This window comes from Salmo salar, chromosome ssa03, assembly GCF_905237065.1.
Source record: "Salmo salar chromosome ssa03, Ssal_v3.1, whole genome shotgun sequence".
NCBI classification, from domain to species: domain Eukaryota; kingdom Metazoa; phylum Chordata; class Actinopteri; order Salmoniformes; family Salmonidae; genus Salmo; species Salmo salar.
Genome location: NC_059444.1, coordinates 13,436,110 through 13,451,675, shown reverse-complemented (window position 1 = coordinate 13,451,675; position 15,566 = coordinate 13,436,110). Strand labels below are relative to the sequence as shown.

The 15,566-nt window shown below is 42.9% G+C and overlaps 1 long non-coding RNA gene across 1 annotated transcript; it reads right to left on the bottom strand.

Annotated features, from left to right (window-relative positions):
• Positions 1 to 318: 318 nt before the first annotated feature.
• LOC123741609 (uncharacterized) lies at positions 319 to 9,450 on the bottom strand. Its single transcript, XR_006769069.1, has 3 exons — positions 9,044 to 9,450; positions 644 to 1,226; positions 319 to 549 (listed from the first exon to the last, which is right to left on the bottom strand). It is a non-coding gene; the product is annotated as an uncharacterized lncRNA (long non-coding RNA).
• Positions 9,451 to 15,566: the final 6,116 nt, after the last annotated feature.

The window sequence follows — 15,566 nt, the reverse complement described above, 5'->3', positions numbered from 1 at the left end:
GAGCTGAACAGTCGTCAATATTGTGCAGGAATTCTAATGCCAAGGTAAGATTTGAATGGAGAAAGTGACACTGCTTTTCTTTCCATCCTATCAGTATCGACACATGGTCCAATGAATCACTTAGCGAATGTTCTCGCTGCGTGGTGTTTTAGAAAACGCAAGTTACATCTTCGGCTGTAAGCCTAAGTTCCATCGCTATATGGAACTCAAGCAGCCGTTTTCTAAAAACAGAGGCTGACGGTGGAACATGTAGTTAGAACTTGTTAAGCAGAGCAGCACAGGGGCACCCAAGAGCAGACTCAGACCAGGAAACGGGGATGAATGAACCAAGATATTTATTGTAACACAGGGAGAGATGAAGGGCAGATCCAGGGAAGCTTGGATGAGTTGTTGGAAACCAGATGTGGAGGCTGAGGTTGGAGTGAGCTGGGTTGGGACAGGGTGAACAGGTCTGGAGGGGAATCCAAGGGAGTGATGATGAGTTGAATCCAGAACAGGGTAGCAGGGTGGTGAGATGTGGAACAGGAGACAGGAGTCAGAGGAGTAAAACTGCAGTGAGAGGAGAAACAGCGTCAGGCAAATAAATAGGCACAGCAGGATACAAGATCTTAAATAACAACAAATAGCTAGAAGCATGACTGACTGAACGGAGAATGCGATCCGGCAGAGTGGAAGTGGCAGGACTGAGTATTTGTAGAGGTCTTGATAATGGAACGGGTTGCAGCTGGTGAGGATCCACTCTGGCTCCAGCACACCTGTCTCCAACCACACAATCACACACAAACAGAAAGGGAGGGGGCGAGAGAGAGGGTGTACTGGAGGAGTGGCTGCAGGTCAAGGAGACACCGGATGTCCACTAGGGGGTGTGGCAGGAGCAGATGTGACAATAACTATTATAATAACAGGTCACTTATGATTTGTTGCCAGTGTGTATATGTCCCTTGTGATTGGTTGTCAGTTAGTCAGGTGTCTCTGAGTTTACTGACTGTATAGTAGATGGGAGGAGCCTCAGGGCTTTGACCAATGTTGACAGTGGCTTAGTCACCAGAAGAAGTGCCCTCTTTCGCGATGGCGACAGTGGCTTCATTGGGGTAGCTGGGGTTCTTGTGGAAGTTGACGCTAGAGGAGTTGAGAGAGTCAGAGGGGCTTGTGGGTAAGTTGGCGTAGATGCTGGACTGTAGGGAGCAGTCCTTTATTTCCTCATAGTCACCATCACCATGAAAACCCTGGATAGGAGGAAAAGGAGAAGGACAGGAGGACATGATGAGAGAGGGAAGAACATACACTGAACAAAAATATAAACGGAGCATGTAAAGTGTTGGTCCCATGTTTCATGAGCTGAAATAAAAGATCCCAGAAATGTTCCATACGCACAAAAAGCTTATTTCTCTCAAATTTTGTTCACACATTTGTTTACATGCCAAAATAATCCATCCACCTGACAGGTGTGGCATATCAACAAGCTGATTAAACAGCATGATCATTACACAGGTGCACCTTGTGTTGGGGACAATAAAAGGCAACTCTAAAATGACTCAAGTTTTGAGGGGAGCGTACAGTTGACATGCTGACTGCAGGAATGTCCAGCAGAGCTGTTGCCACAGAATTTAATGTTAATTTCTCTACCATAAGCTGCCTCCAACATCATTTTTTGAGAATTTGGCAGTACATCCAACCAGCCTCACAACCGCAGACCACGTGTAACCACGCCAGCCGAGGACCTCCACATCCGGCTTCTTGACCCGCTGGATCGTCTGAGACCAGCCACCCGGACAGCTGATGAAACTAAGGACTGTTTCTGTCTATAATAAAGCACTTTTGTGGGGAAAATCATTCTGATTGGCTGGGCCTGGCTCCCAAGTGGGTGGGCCTATGCCCTCCCAAGTCCACCCAAGTCCACCCAAGTTCTGTGCCCCTGCCAAGTCATGTGAAATCCATAGATTAGGGCCTAATTTATTTATTTCAATTGACTGATTTCTTTAAATATGAACGGTAATTCAGTAAAATCTTTGAAATTGTTGCATGTTGCGTTTATATTTTTGTTCAGTATAGATTAGAACATGCTCTCTCTCTCTCTCTCTCTCTCTCTCTCTTTTCTCTCTCTCAAATCAATTCAATAGACTTTATTGACATGCAAGTAAATTACTTACATTGTCAAAGTATACATATAATCTAAATGCTGGGACCAACAGCAATAATAATAGTAGTAGTGGAAATGGGATTAGTGTTAACAGCAACTATCATAACAATATTAATGAGAATAATAATACATTAAAGCAATAGTAGTAGACCAGTCTCAACCTGACTGAAAAGACACATGACATGGTATGAAAGCCAAAAGAAAACTCAATGGGAAAAGTTATCAGATAATATCAGATAGTCTGCCACCATGTACTGTCTGTTTAGAGCCAAATAGCATTGAAGATTACTTAGATTTTTTGTGGTGTCTTTCCAATAGGTGATATATTATTATTTTTGCTTTGTGATGATTTGGTTGGGCCAGATTTTCTGAGTGATGTCTTAAGGCTCTATGGGGTTGGTTTCAGTTAGTGAACTGAGCCTCAGAACCAGCTGGCTTAGGGGACTCTTCTCTTGTTTCATCTCTTGAAATTGTAGAGCTGTGTGATGGAATGTTTTGGGATCACTTGTTTTTAGATGGTTGTAAAATTTGAGGACTCTTTTTTTCTATTCGAATGAGGAGGGGGTATTGGCCCAATTCTGCTCTACATGCGTTACTTGGAGTTTTTCTTTGCACTTGCAATACCATCTGGCAAAACTCTGCATGTAGTATTTCGATTGGATGTTTGTCCCATTTGGTCATTCATTGTTAGAGAGCGGATCCCATAATTCGCTGCCATAGAGAGAAATTGGTTCTATAACTGATTGGAACATTTTGAGACAGATTCTGATTGGAATTTCGATTTCAATGTTCCTTTTAATGGCATAAAATGCTCTTCTTGCTCTGTCTCTCAGCTCATTCACAGTCATGTGGAAGCTACCTGTGTTGCTGATATTTAGTCCTAGATACGTGTAGTTTGTGGTGTGTTCTAATAGAACTATGTAAAAATAGAATTTATATTTGTCATCCTGATTTTCGCACCTTTTTTGGAATATCATTATATTCTGTTTTTTTTAGATTAACAGTCAGAGTCCAGGTCTGACAGAACCCGTGCAGATGATCTAGGTGCTGATGTAACTCCTCCTTAGTGGGAGACAGCAGCACCAGGTCATCTGCGTACAGCAGACACTTGATTTCAGTGTGCTGCCGAGACCAGGTGCTGCCGGTGCTGACCAGGTGCTGCCGATTCTTCTAATGTTTTTGCCAATTCATTAATGTAGATGTTAAATAGTGTTGGACTTATTGGGCAGCCCCTATCCACGCCCCTGAGAGAAGAAGTTTGTTTGCTTGTTGCCAACTTTAACCGCACATTTGTTTTTAGTGTACATTGATTTAATAACATCATATGTTTTCCCTCCAATACCACTTTCTATTAGTTTATAAAAAAGACCTTTGGGCCAAATTTAATCAAATGCTTTCTTGAAGTCTACAAAACACGAGTAGATTGTGCCTTTGTTTTGGTTTACTTGTTTGTCAATTAGAGTGTGGAGGGTGTAAATGTGGTCTGTTGCACGATAATTCCCCCAAAAATACAATCTGGCTTCTGCTTAGGACGTTGTGTTCATCAATGAAATTATGTAATCTGCTATTTATGATACTGCAGAGAATTTTTCCCAAGTTGCTGTTAATGCAAATTCCTCTGTAATTATTTGGGTCAAATTTGTCTCCATTTTTTATAGATTAGTGTGATCAATCCTTGGTTCCAAATATTGGGTAAAATACCTGCAGTGAGGATAATGTTGAAGAGTTTGAATATAGCCAATTTGAATTTGTGGCCTATATTTTTATTTCACCTTTATTTAACCAGGTAGGCTAGTTGAGAACAAGTTCTCATTTACAACTGCGACCTGGCCAAGATAAAGCAAAGCAGTGTGACACAGACAACAACACAGAGTTACACATGGAGTAAACAATAAACAAGGCAATAACACAATAAACAAGTCAATGACAGTAGAAATTAAAGAAAGTCTATATACAGTGTGTACAAAACGCATGAGGAGGTAGGCAATAAATAGGCCATAGGAGCGAATAATTACAATTTAGCAGATTAACACTGAAGTGATAAATGAGCATATGATGATGTGCAAGTAGAAATACTGGTGTGCAAAAGAGCAGAAAAGTAAATAAAATAAAAACATTATGGGGATGATGTAAATAGATTGGGTGGGCAATTTACAGATGGACTATGTACAGCTGCAGCTATTGGTTAGCAGCTCAGGTAGCTGATGTTTAAAGTTGGTGAGGGAAATAAAAGTCTCCAACTTCAGCAATTTTTGCAATTCGTTCCAGTCACTGGCAGCAGAGAACTGGAAGGAAAGGCCAAATGAGGTGTTGGCTTTGGGGATGATCAGTGAGATATACCTGCTGGAACGTGTGCTACAGGTGGGTGTTGTTATCGTGACCAGTGAACTAAGATAAGGCGGAGCTTTACCTAGCATAGACTTATAGATGACCTGGAGCCAGTGGGTCTGGCGACGAATATGTAGCGAGGGCCAGCCGACTAGAGCATACATGTCTCAGTGGTGGGTGGTGTAAGGTGATTTGGTAACAAAACGGATGGCACTGTGATAGACTGAATCCAGTTTGCTGAGTAGAGTAATGGAAGCTATTTTGTAGATAACATCGCCGAAGTCGAGGATCGGTAGGATAGTCAGTTTTACTAGGGTAAGTTTGGCGGCGTGAGTGAAGGAGGCTTTGTTGCGAAATAGAAATCCGATTCTAGATTTGATTTTGGATTGGAGATGTTTAATATGAGTCTGGAAGGAGAGTTTACAGTCTAACCAGACACCTAGGTATTTATAGTTGTCTACATATTCTAGGTCGGAACCGTCCAGGGTGGTGATGCTAGCCGGGCGGGCAGGTAGGTGCGGGCAGCGAACGGTTGAAGAGCATGCATTTTGTTTTACTAGCGTTTAAGAGCAGTTGGAGGCCACGGAAGGAGTGTTGTATGGCATTGAAGCTCGTTTGGAGGTTTGTTAGCACAGTATCCAAGGAAGGGCCAGAAGTATACAGAATGGTGTCGTCTGCGTAGAGGTGGATCAGGGAATCGCCCGCAGCAAGAGCGACATCATTGATATATATATAGAGAAAAGAGTCGGCCCAAGAATTGAACCCTGTGGTATTCCCATAGAGACTGCCAGAGGTCCGGACAACATGCCCTCCGATTTGACACACTGAACTCTGTCTGCAAAGTAGTTGGTGAACCAGGCGAGGCAGTCATTAGAAAAACCAAGGCTATTGAGTCTGCCGATAAGAATACGGTGATTGACAGAGTCGAATGCCTTGGCCAGGTCGATGAAGATGGCTGCACAGTACTGTCTTTTATCGATGGCGGTTATGATATCATTTAGTACCTTGAGCGTGGCTGAGGTGCACCTGTGACCGGCTCGGAAACCGGCTTGCACAGCGGAGAAGGTACGGTGGGATTCGAAATGGTCAGTGATCTGTTTATTAACTTGGCTTTCGAAGACTTTAGATAGGCAGGGCAGGATGGAAATAGGTCTGTAACAGTTTGGGTCTAGGGTGTCACCCCCTTTGAAGAGGGGGATGACCGCAGCAGCTTTCCAATCTTTAGGGATCTCGGACGATACGAAAGAGAGGTTGAACAGCCTAGTAATAGGGGTTGCAACAATGGCGGCGGATAGTTTTAGAAAGAGAGGGTCCAGATTGTCTAGCCCGGCTGATTTGTACAGGTCCAGATTTTGCAGCTCTTTCAGAACATCTGCTATCTGGATTTGGGTGAAGGAGAAGCTGGGGAGGCTCGGGCGAGTAGCTGGGGAGGGGACGGGACGGTGGAGCTGTTGGCCGGGGTTGGAGTAGGAGTAGCCAGGAGGAAGGCATGGCCAGCCGTTGAGAAATGCTTATTGAAATTTTCGATTACCATGGATTTATCGGTGGTGACCGTGTTACCTAGCCTCAGTGCAGTGGGCAGCTGGGAGGAGGTGCTCTTGTTCTCCATGGACTTTACAGTGTCGCAAAACTTTTTGGAGTTAGAGCCACAGGATGCAAATTTCTGCTTGAAAAAGCTAGCCTTTGCTTTCCTGACTGACTGCGTGTATTGGTTCCTGACTTCCCTGAACAGTTGCATATCGCGGGGACTTTTTGATGCTATTGCAGTCCGCCACAGGATGTTTTTGTGCTGGTCAAGGGCAGTCAGGTCTGGAGTGAACCCAGGGCTATATCTGTTCTTAGTTCTGCATTTTTTGAACGGGGCATGCTTATCTAAGATGGTGAAGAAATTACTTTTAAAGAATGACCAGGCCTCCTCGACTGACGGGATGAGGTCAATATCCTTCCAGGATACCCGGGCCAGGTCGATTAGAAAGGCCTGCTCGCAGAAGTGTTTTAGGGAGCGTTTGACAGTGATGAGGGGTGGTCGTTTTACCCCAGACCCATAGCGGATACAGGCAATGAGGCAGTGATCGCTGAGATCCTGATTGAAAACAGCGGAGGTGTATTTGGAGGGCAAGTTGGTCTGGATAATGTCTATGAGGGTGCCCATGTTTACGGATTTAGGGTTGTAACTGGTGGGTTCCTTGATGATTTGTGTGAGATTGAGGGCATCTAGCTTAGATTGTAGGACTGCAGGGGTGTTAAACATATCCCAGTTTAGGTCACCTAACAGAACGAACTCTGAGGCTAGATGGGGGCGATCAATTCACAAATGGTTTCCAGGGCACAGCTGGGACCGGAGGGGGGTCGATAGCAGGCGGCAACAGTGAGAGACTTATTTCTGGAGAGATTCATTTTTAAAATTAGAAGTTCGAACTGTTTGGGTATAGACCTGGAAAGTGTGACAGAACTTTCCAGGCTATCTCTGCAGTAGATTGCAACTCCTCCCCCTTTGGCAGTTCTATCTTGACGGAAAAAGTTGTAGTTGGGTATGGAAATCTCAGAATTTTTGGTGGCCTTCCTAAGCCAGGATTCAGACACGGCAAGGACATCAGGGTTGGCGGAGTGTGCTAAAGCAGTGAGTAAAACAAACTTAGGGAGGAGGCTTCTGATGTTGACATGCATGAATCCAAGGCTTTTTTCGATCACAGAAGTCAACAAATGAGGGTGCCTGGGGACACGCAGGGCCTGGGTTTAGCCTCCACATCACCCGAGGAACAGAGGAGGAGTATGATGAGGGTACGGCTAAAGGCTATCAAAACTGGCCGCCTAGAGCGTTGGGGACAAAGAATAAAAGGAGCAGATTAGATAATTTCATTTAAAAGGCCTTTTTGGGTTGGAGAGTGCATAGTTTTTCCAATAATTCTTCTTCTGTGATTGTGGCATCCACAGGATTCTGATACTCTGACTGCTGATTCAAGGATTTGTAATTTTTCTTGTATATGTTTTTGTTCTGGGCTCTTTCTTATATTGCTGTAGAGGTTTGCAAAGTGATTTCTCCACATATCCCCATTTTGGATAGCCAATTGATGAGGTTTGTTTCATTTATTACAATTCTTCCAGAAGTGGTTTGATTCTATGGATTCCTCAATTACATCCAGCTGATTTCTAATGTGCTGTTACTTTTTTGTTCTTAGGGTGTGTTTGTATTGCTTCAGTGTTTCTCCATATTGAAGGTGTATATTTTTGTTGTCTGGGTCTCTTGTGTTTCTGATTAGATATATTTCTCAATGATTTTCTTCGATTTTTGCAGTCATTTTTCATTTTTCAAACCATTTTTCATTATCTATTTATTTTGTTTTGCTCTTATGTTTCTTTAGATTAGCCAAGGAGGCTAATTTGTCAAATATAAAGTTTATGTTCCAAACTGCCAAATTTACACCATTGCTGTAGGAGAATGTTAAGGCTAAAAAGTTGTCCAGGAGAGATTGTATTTTTTAGCTACTAATTGTTTTTTGGTAGATGTCTGTACTGTTTGCACTCCATCTATAGGCCTGTTTAGTACCATGTAATTTATTGGGCCGTGATGCTTCATGGTTGTGTTCCGCTCTTCTCAGATACGCTGTGATTTTACTGTGGTCTGAGGGATATGTTAGTGGGCTGACTGTGAAGGATCTGAGAGACTGGGTTGAGGTCGGTGATGAGGTTGTCTACAGTACTGCTGCCAAGGGATGAGCTGTAGATGTACCGACCAAAAGAGTCCCCTCTTAACCTACCGTAGACTATGTACAGACCCAGTGTTCGACAGAGCTTCCGGAGCTGTACTCCATTTTTGTTTTTCACTTTGTCATAGTTGTTTCTGGGGGGGTATGTGAGGAGGGAAAGGTTGTTGCTTCCTGGTAGGTGTTTTTCCCCATGACTGTTAATAGTGTCTGGTTCTTCTGTTCTACCATTCAGGTCTCCACAGACCAGTATGTTGCCTTGGGCCTGAAAGTGACTAATCTCCCCCTCTAGAATTGAGAAACTCTCTTCATTGAAGTAAGGTGACTCTGAGGGGGAATGCACTGTATGTGTTAAGATAGCCTCCTTGTTCATTTTTAACCAGATAAAGAATTCTCCTGTTTTGATCAATTCGATTGAATTAGTTAGTTCAGATTTCTACCATATTAGCATTCCCCCTGAGTCTCTGCCCTGTGTGATTTCTTTTAATTTAGTGGATGGTAGGATTATCTCCCTATAACCTAGTGGACAGCCAGTGGAAACATCACCTCTGCACCATGTTTCCTGTAGTACTACAATATCAACATCATCAGTTTCTTTCAGGAAGTCTGGGTTTCTGCTCTTTAGCCCAAAAGCAGAGGACTTCAATACTTGTAAATTCCAATATGCAATGTAAAAAGATTTCAAAACTGTTTTTTCTTTACCTTCAAAATTAGACAAACCCTCACAATCCAACATTAAAATAGGATTTTTCAATCTTATTACGTAAAATCGTACTATGAAAATGTGATTTGTTTATCATTTAAGATAGCATTTGTGTCATGCCACTTGGGTGGATGTAGTGTGTGGATGGTGTTCTTGTGCTCATCTTACCATGACCCTCGACCTATCACATGTGAGCATAGTAGACTCAGCATGTGTTTAATGTCACTCATTTCGTTGGTGGGGTCTGGCCAGTCCAGATTGAGGGTGGGATGGTTGGCCAGGTGTACATTGGGTCACAGGGCACAGTCCTGGGAGAGGCTGACATTTATTCTTTGGATTGTGGCAGGGTGGAAGTTGACATCATGAGTTGAGGAAGATTGCGGAGGCTTTTTCAATCACTCCCCGTAGTGAAGTCACCACCTCTCCTGCTGAGCACGCAGGTCATTGCTTCAGGTGTGTATGATTATCTGGCTTGGCGACCCGAGCTGGGCCTTATCAAGCAGCTCCATGGCACTCTGCGTTGTTGGGCACCACACCTTTCTCATTTTGTGTCTAGGGAAAAGTTTATTCTACTGAACAAACTTCCCATTTGAGTCCATCAACAGGACGATGTCAGCCAGTGTTTCTTCTGGACTGGAGGGGTGGAATGGGGGCTGGTGGGTGTTGGAGCTGGGGTGTGGCTGGTTTCTGCTGGTACCGCTGTCAGTGGGAGGCTGCTCTGTGGGCTGGGGGAGTTGTGCAGCAGGCAGGGCTGGGGAGGTCTGGCTGGTTGAGCTGGGCTCCTCTGCTATGTGAGGCCAGGTCATAGAGTGGTGATCTAGCTGCTGCTGCAGCCTGTCCTCTGTTCTCTTTCTCTCCTACAGCTCCTCCCTTTGTTGTGGTCAGATCATTATTACTGCTCTGCCTGTCTTTTGGAGCTCTCTCACCTCCTATGTTAGATCAGTCAGCTCTCTCTTCCTGAACCTCTTTCAGCTGTATGCAAGGCTGCTGTCCTGTTTTCTCACGCTCTCCCTGAGCAGGACCACCTCCCCCTCCAGTTTGGTGAACTCAGCTGTAGAACACACAAATTGTATGTGTTATATATTGCTTACTTTTGGGCTCCAGCAGTCTGTTCAGGTGGTATTGAGAGCTGCATTTCCTATAACAGGGAGCGTAGGCACACTGTCACACTGTTCATAATGAGACCTCTATTGTTCAATCAGGGCCAAATGAGGATTTGTATTCATGTGTTGCACCTCCATCACTCGGCTGTGTTACGCCATTGTTATCAACATTCTTAAGACGCTCTCAGCCATACTGAAGCCCAAAAGTCGAGTGGTGCCCAGTCATTCTTAACAGCTATGATTGTTTTGTTTAAATTACACTATAGTAGCTTGGAAATACAATGACATTGTTACATTAGGTAGATATTTTGTAGGAAAAAACTTTGTCATCAATATTATGTTGTCAAATTTACTTTAGACAGATGGCACTGTTTGTCACAACGTCCACAGAAGGTGGCGCCTCGCCCCGGTCGGGCGGCGCTCGGCGGTCGTCGTCGCCGGCCTACTAGCTGCCACCGATCCATGTTTCAGTGTCTGTTGGTTATGTCTGTTTTAGTCTGCACCTGTTCCTTGTTTGTCATTAGTGGGGGGTATTTAGTTTGTCTGTTTCGGTTGGGATCGTTGCTTGTTACGTTTATTGTAGTGGGCAGGTTTTCTGTATGTATTGGATTGCGCAACGTATTTTGTTAGGCATTAGTGTTGCCGGGCTGCGCCCCGTCTATTTGGATTTTGGAGCTTTTCTCCTTCCTTTTGTTGATTGTGCACCCTGCCTTGTTGCTGTGTTTGCTCTTGGCTGTATTAAACGTCTGTTCAACGGACCTCAGTCTCCTGCGCCTGACTTACCCCTTTCCTGCTATCTTGGATAACGTGACACTGTTGTCATTAGCTAGCCAAGTTTGTCAAAAATACCTACCAATGCTCATGTTAATGAGCTTTAATTCGGTGTGCTCCCCTCACTCTTATCTAGCTAGCTAACATGATACTACTGGTGTGTTTGTAAATTCACTCTGGAGTGCCAGAGAGTGCTCTGAGTGTTAGTAAATTCAGAGAATTGTCAGATTGGCCTAGTAATTTCAGAGATTTTCGCTCTCAGAACATACTGTGGACGCTCTGGTTGAGGATTAGGGTTGATCCGAGCTTTCTGATCTCACAACAGCAGTCAAGTGCTAACTGGCTAAAGTTGGCTGGCTACCTTGCTAGATACTTCCGACACAAATGAGGGAACACCTCACTCTGACCATTTTACTCGCACTAGTAGAGGTGGTTTGGCTGTTTTCATGTTATCTAGAGCTTTGGATACTTTAACTGCTGCTGGCAACAACAAAAAATTTGCCGACGTTTACTTACACCGGTCATATTCAAAGGATGTTGCGGTCTGTAAATTCATCAATAATTCTTCGCTCTGGCACACTCAGTCGAGAGTTCTCTGAAATATTTTATGAACGCACTCTTAGCTAGCTAACGTTATACTACATCTAAAGTCAATCGGATGACACCACAATGATGACAGGTTTTCCTACAAATGATTTGTTTCCAAATCACTATAATGCACTAAATCTTAATCAGTGCCAGTTGAGAATACATTAGTCAGTTGAGAATGCACTAGTCAGTTGAGAATGCATTAGTCAGTTGAGAATGCACTAGTCAGTTGAGAATGCATTAGTCAGTTGAGAATGCACTAGTCAGTTGAGAATGTGTAACCGATGTGAAATGGCTAGTTAGTTAGCGGTGGTGCGCGCTAATAGCGTTTCAATCGGTGACGTCACCCGCTCTGAGACTTGAAGTAGGGTTGCCCCTTGCGTTGCAAGGGCCGTGGCTCTTGTGGCGCGATGGGTAACGATGCTTCGGTGGGTGTCAGTTGTTGATGCGTGCAAGGGTCCCTGGTTCGAGCCCAGGTTGGGGCGAAGAGAGGGACGGAACCTACACTGTTACAAATGCACTAGCCAGTAGAGAATGCACTAGTCAGTCAGGCATCAATCCTCAAGAGAACACTAAAAACAATATTGTCACAAAATGTGCAATCATGAATATGCGAATTGTTTATTTAAAATTAAAATTAGGTTTGAAAAGGGGCATATAAATGTTTTGACAGCGTGTGTGTTTCTCACCTGTTTCCTTGTTGCATTTCCATCTGTAGACTATAAGCAGACTGACTACAAGCAGCAATGTAACCAGACTCATAGATACTATGATGATCACTGATATTCCTGGAACAGACACAAGTAGCACCAATACTTTACAATCAGCACTTCTGTTCAACTTACATAGGGCCTTTTACACTAATATGTAATGTAAGATCTGCCTCTGATAAAATTTTACATTTACAGTACCAGTCAAAAGTTTGGACACACCTACTCATTCCAGGGTATTTCTTTGTTTTTACTATTTTCTACATTGTAGAATAATAGTGAAGACTTCAAAACTATGAAATAACACATGGAATCATGTAGTAACCAAGAAAGTGTAAAACAAATACAAATATATTTTATGTTTGAGATTCTTCAAAGCAGCCACCCTTTGCCTTGATAACAGCTTTGCACACTATTCTCTCAACCAGCTTCACCTGGAATGCTTTTCCAACAGTCTTGAAGTAGTTCCCACATACGCTGAGCACTTGTTGGCTGCTTTTCCTTCACTCTGCGGTCCAACTCATCCCAAACCATCTCAATTGGGTTGAGGTTGGGTGATTGTGGAGGCCAGGTCATCTGATGCAGCACTCCATCACTCTCCTTCTTGGTCAAATAGCCCTTACACAGCCAGGAGGTGTTTCGGGTCATTGTCCTGTTGAAAAATAAATGATAGTCCGACTAAGAGTGAATCAGATGCGATGGCGTATCGCTGGAGAATGCTATGGCGGTCCTCATGAGAGCCAATTTGATGGTTCTGGAGCTTGATGGTTCTGGCGACTGCACATTCAAAGTTCTTGAAATGTTCCGGATTGACTGACCTTCATGTCTTAAAGTAATGATGGACTGTCGTTCCTCTTTGCTTATTTGAGCTGTTCTTGCCATAATATGGGCTTTTTCTTTCATAAAAATGGGCTATCTTCTGAATACCACCCCTACCTTGTCACAACACAACTGATTGGCTCAAACCAATTAACATTTTACATTTTTACATTTTAGTCATTTAGCAGACGCTCTTATCCAGAGCGACTTACAGTAGTGAATGCATACATTTCATACATTTTTTCTTTCCTTCTCTTAAGAAGGAAAGAAATTCCACAAATTATCTTTTAACAAGGCAAACCTGTTAATGGAATTGCATTCCAGGTGACTACCTCATGAAGCTGGTTGAGAGAATGCTAAGAGTGTGCAAAGCTGTCATCAAGTCAACGGGTGGCTACTTTGAAGAATCTCAAATATATTTTAATTTGTTTAACACTTTTTGGTTACTACATGATTCTATGCGTGTTATTTCATAGTTTTAATGTCTTCATTATTATCCTACAAAAAGGTAGGTGTGTCCAAACATTTGACTGGTACTGTACATTTGACGTGCATCAGATGTGCAACTTATCTGTTTACTTCCTGTCCTGACATTAGCCTTGGATGTGGTGGTCAACATTCATGCTTCATGTCTGGGTGCAGCTATTAGCATACTGTATACACCATAGTATGTAGACTGACAAAAGAAGGCTAGCTGTTCAAACTATACAGGAGATTCTCATCTAAACCATAATGCACACTTGAATTATGCATCAATTCACAAATGTGTTGATATTTTTAAAGAGTTTAATTTTTCAGTTAGCTAACACAACAAATGCTGTGTACTGGTATTAAAGTTATTCTTGCAGGGACATGTGCTTTCGGAGAGACATAGTTTTGGTATGTGTCCCACAATAGTGTCCCACAATACCTGCAGATGTGTTCATTCAGTCTGATGTTGTCACACCCTGGCCATAGAGAGGGTTTTGTTCTCTTTTGGTTAGGCCAGGGTGTGACTAGGGTGGGCGTTCTATGTTCCTTTTTCTATGTTTTTGTATTTCTTTGTTTTGGGCCAAGTATGGTTCCTAATCAGAGGCAGCTGTCTATCGTTGTCTCTGATTAGGAATCATACTTAGGCAGCCTTTTCCCACCTGTGGTTTGTGGGATCTTGTGTTTGTGTAGCTGCCTGTGAGCAGCCCAGAACGTCACGCTTTGTTTTTGTCTGTATTGTTTTGGTGAGTTTCATATTTATTAAACATGTGGAACTCTAAGAACGCTGCGCCTTGGTCTACTCCTTTAGACGAACGTGACAGATGTAGTCACCTAAGAGGAGGACAATCTTCAGTGTGAGGACCAGCAGGATAACCATGATGATTTGTGGCTCCCAACCAGTTCAAGTCTCTTTAGACCCTGGGAATCTGATTCCAAAGTCAGATTTGACCCCAGATATGTGTCTTTACACTTCAAAAATGTGTTTACAAACTAGCATAGTGTAAAAAGGCTCATTGTTTATTCACCAGATCTGTTGTGTGATGAGGGTGATGGTGAAGACATGGATATGGGTGATGGTGAAGACATGGATATGGGTGATGGTGAAGACATGGATATGGGTGATGGTGAAGACATGGATATGGGTGATGGTGAAGACATGGATATGGGTGATGGTGAAGACATGGATATGGGTGATGGTGAAGATTTGATGGTGAAGACTGGTTGAGTATGGTATGGTGGTGTGGGTGATAGAGCTGGTGACACTGGGTTTTAGAGGGAGAGAAAGAGACACATATAGTATGCTTGAGTGTGTGACAGGTGAAATTACTCAAATACTACCCGGGTTGGGGTCATTTCAACTACAGTCAATTCAGGAAGTAAACCAAATTCCAAAATGACTTGTCTTTATCTAGGTTTCCCTCCAATTGGTGACAGATTTTCATGCAAATATTATAAAATCTGCATAAAGAATAAGTGGTTTCCACTTATACAAACTTGTTGCGGAACGTGATGATGTACTTCACACAAAATGTACTTTTTCGCTTCAGTTTTCATGTACAGAATAAAAATCTGAAGTTCAATGTGTTTCCATCTCATTTTCAACTCCACCAATAGTTTTCCCAAACTGCTGCGTTATATAGCGAATGTTTCACCTCTGGACTTGGCGTGTGTGCTCTAGCCAACAGCTCAAAGATACAGTCGGCTGTGAGGGTACTGCGTAGACTAGTATACACTATGAGATTATTATGGATAAGTGTGAGAATATCTGATTGTCTCCTAGTTTACTTCGATATGATCTTTATTAAATAAATGTTAGTGCATAAAGGTGTTTCCACTGCTATTTCTCGCAAAATTAATTTTACCGACAAAAAGACCCAACCATGTCGAAAGAACAAATTATCTGTCAGCATTTATAAAATTGTACCGACACTTTCTGTTTCCATCACATCTGTCCTGATTTTTTTATATATTTTTTTGTCATATGGTACAACTTTACTCGCATAAAAACTGGATGGAAGCATGGTTAATGATAAGCATTAAAGAGAAGCTGAATTTTTGTATAGTTCCTGAATTGACTGAAATGTAAATGTACCCTGACCAATACACTCACTGGCAGACGCATAGAAGGAAGTGTGGTTTCTGCTCTTCCTGTGCAGATATTGTAGTTGTCATTTAAAGATCCACATCTTTCTCTCTCTCTGTTTCTCTCTCATACATAGGAGCAAATAC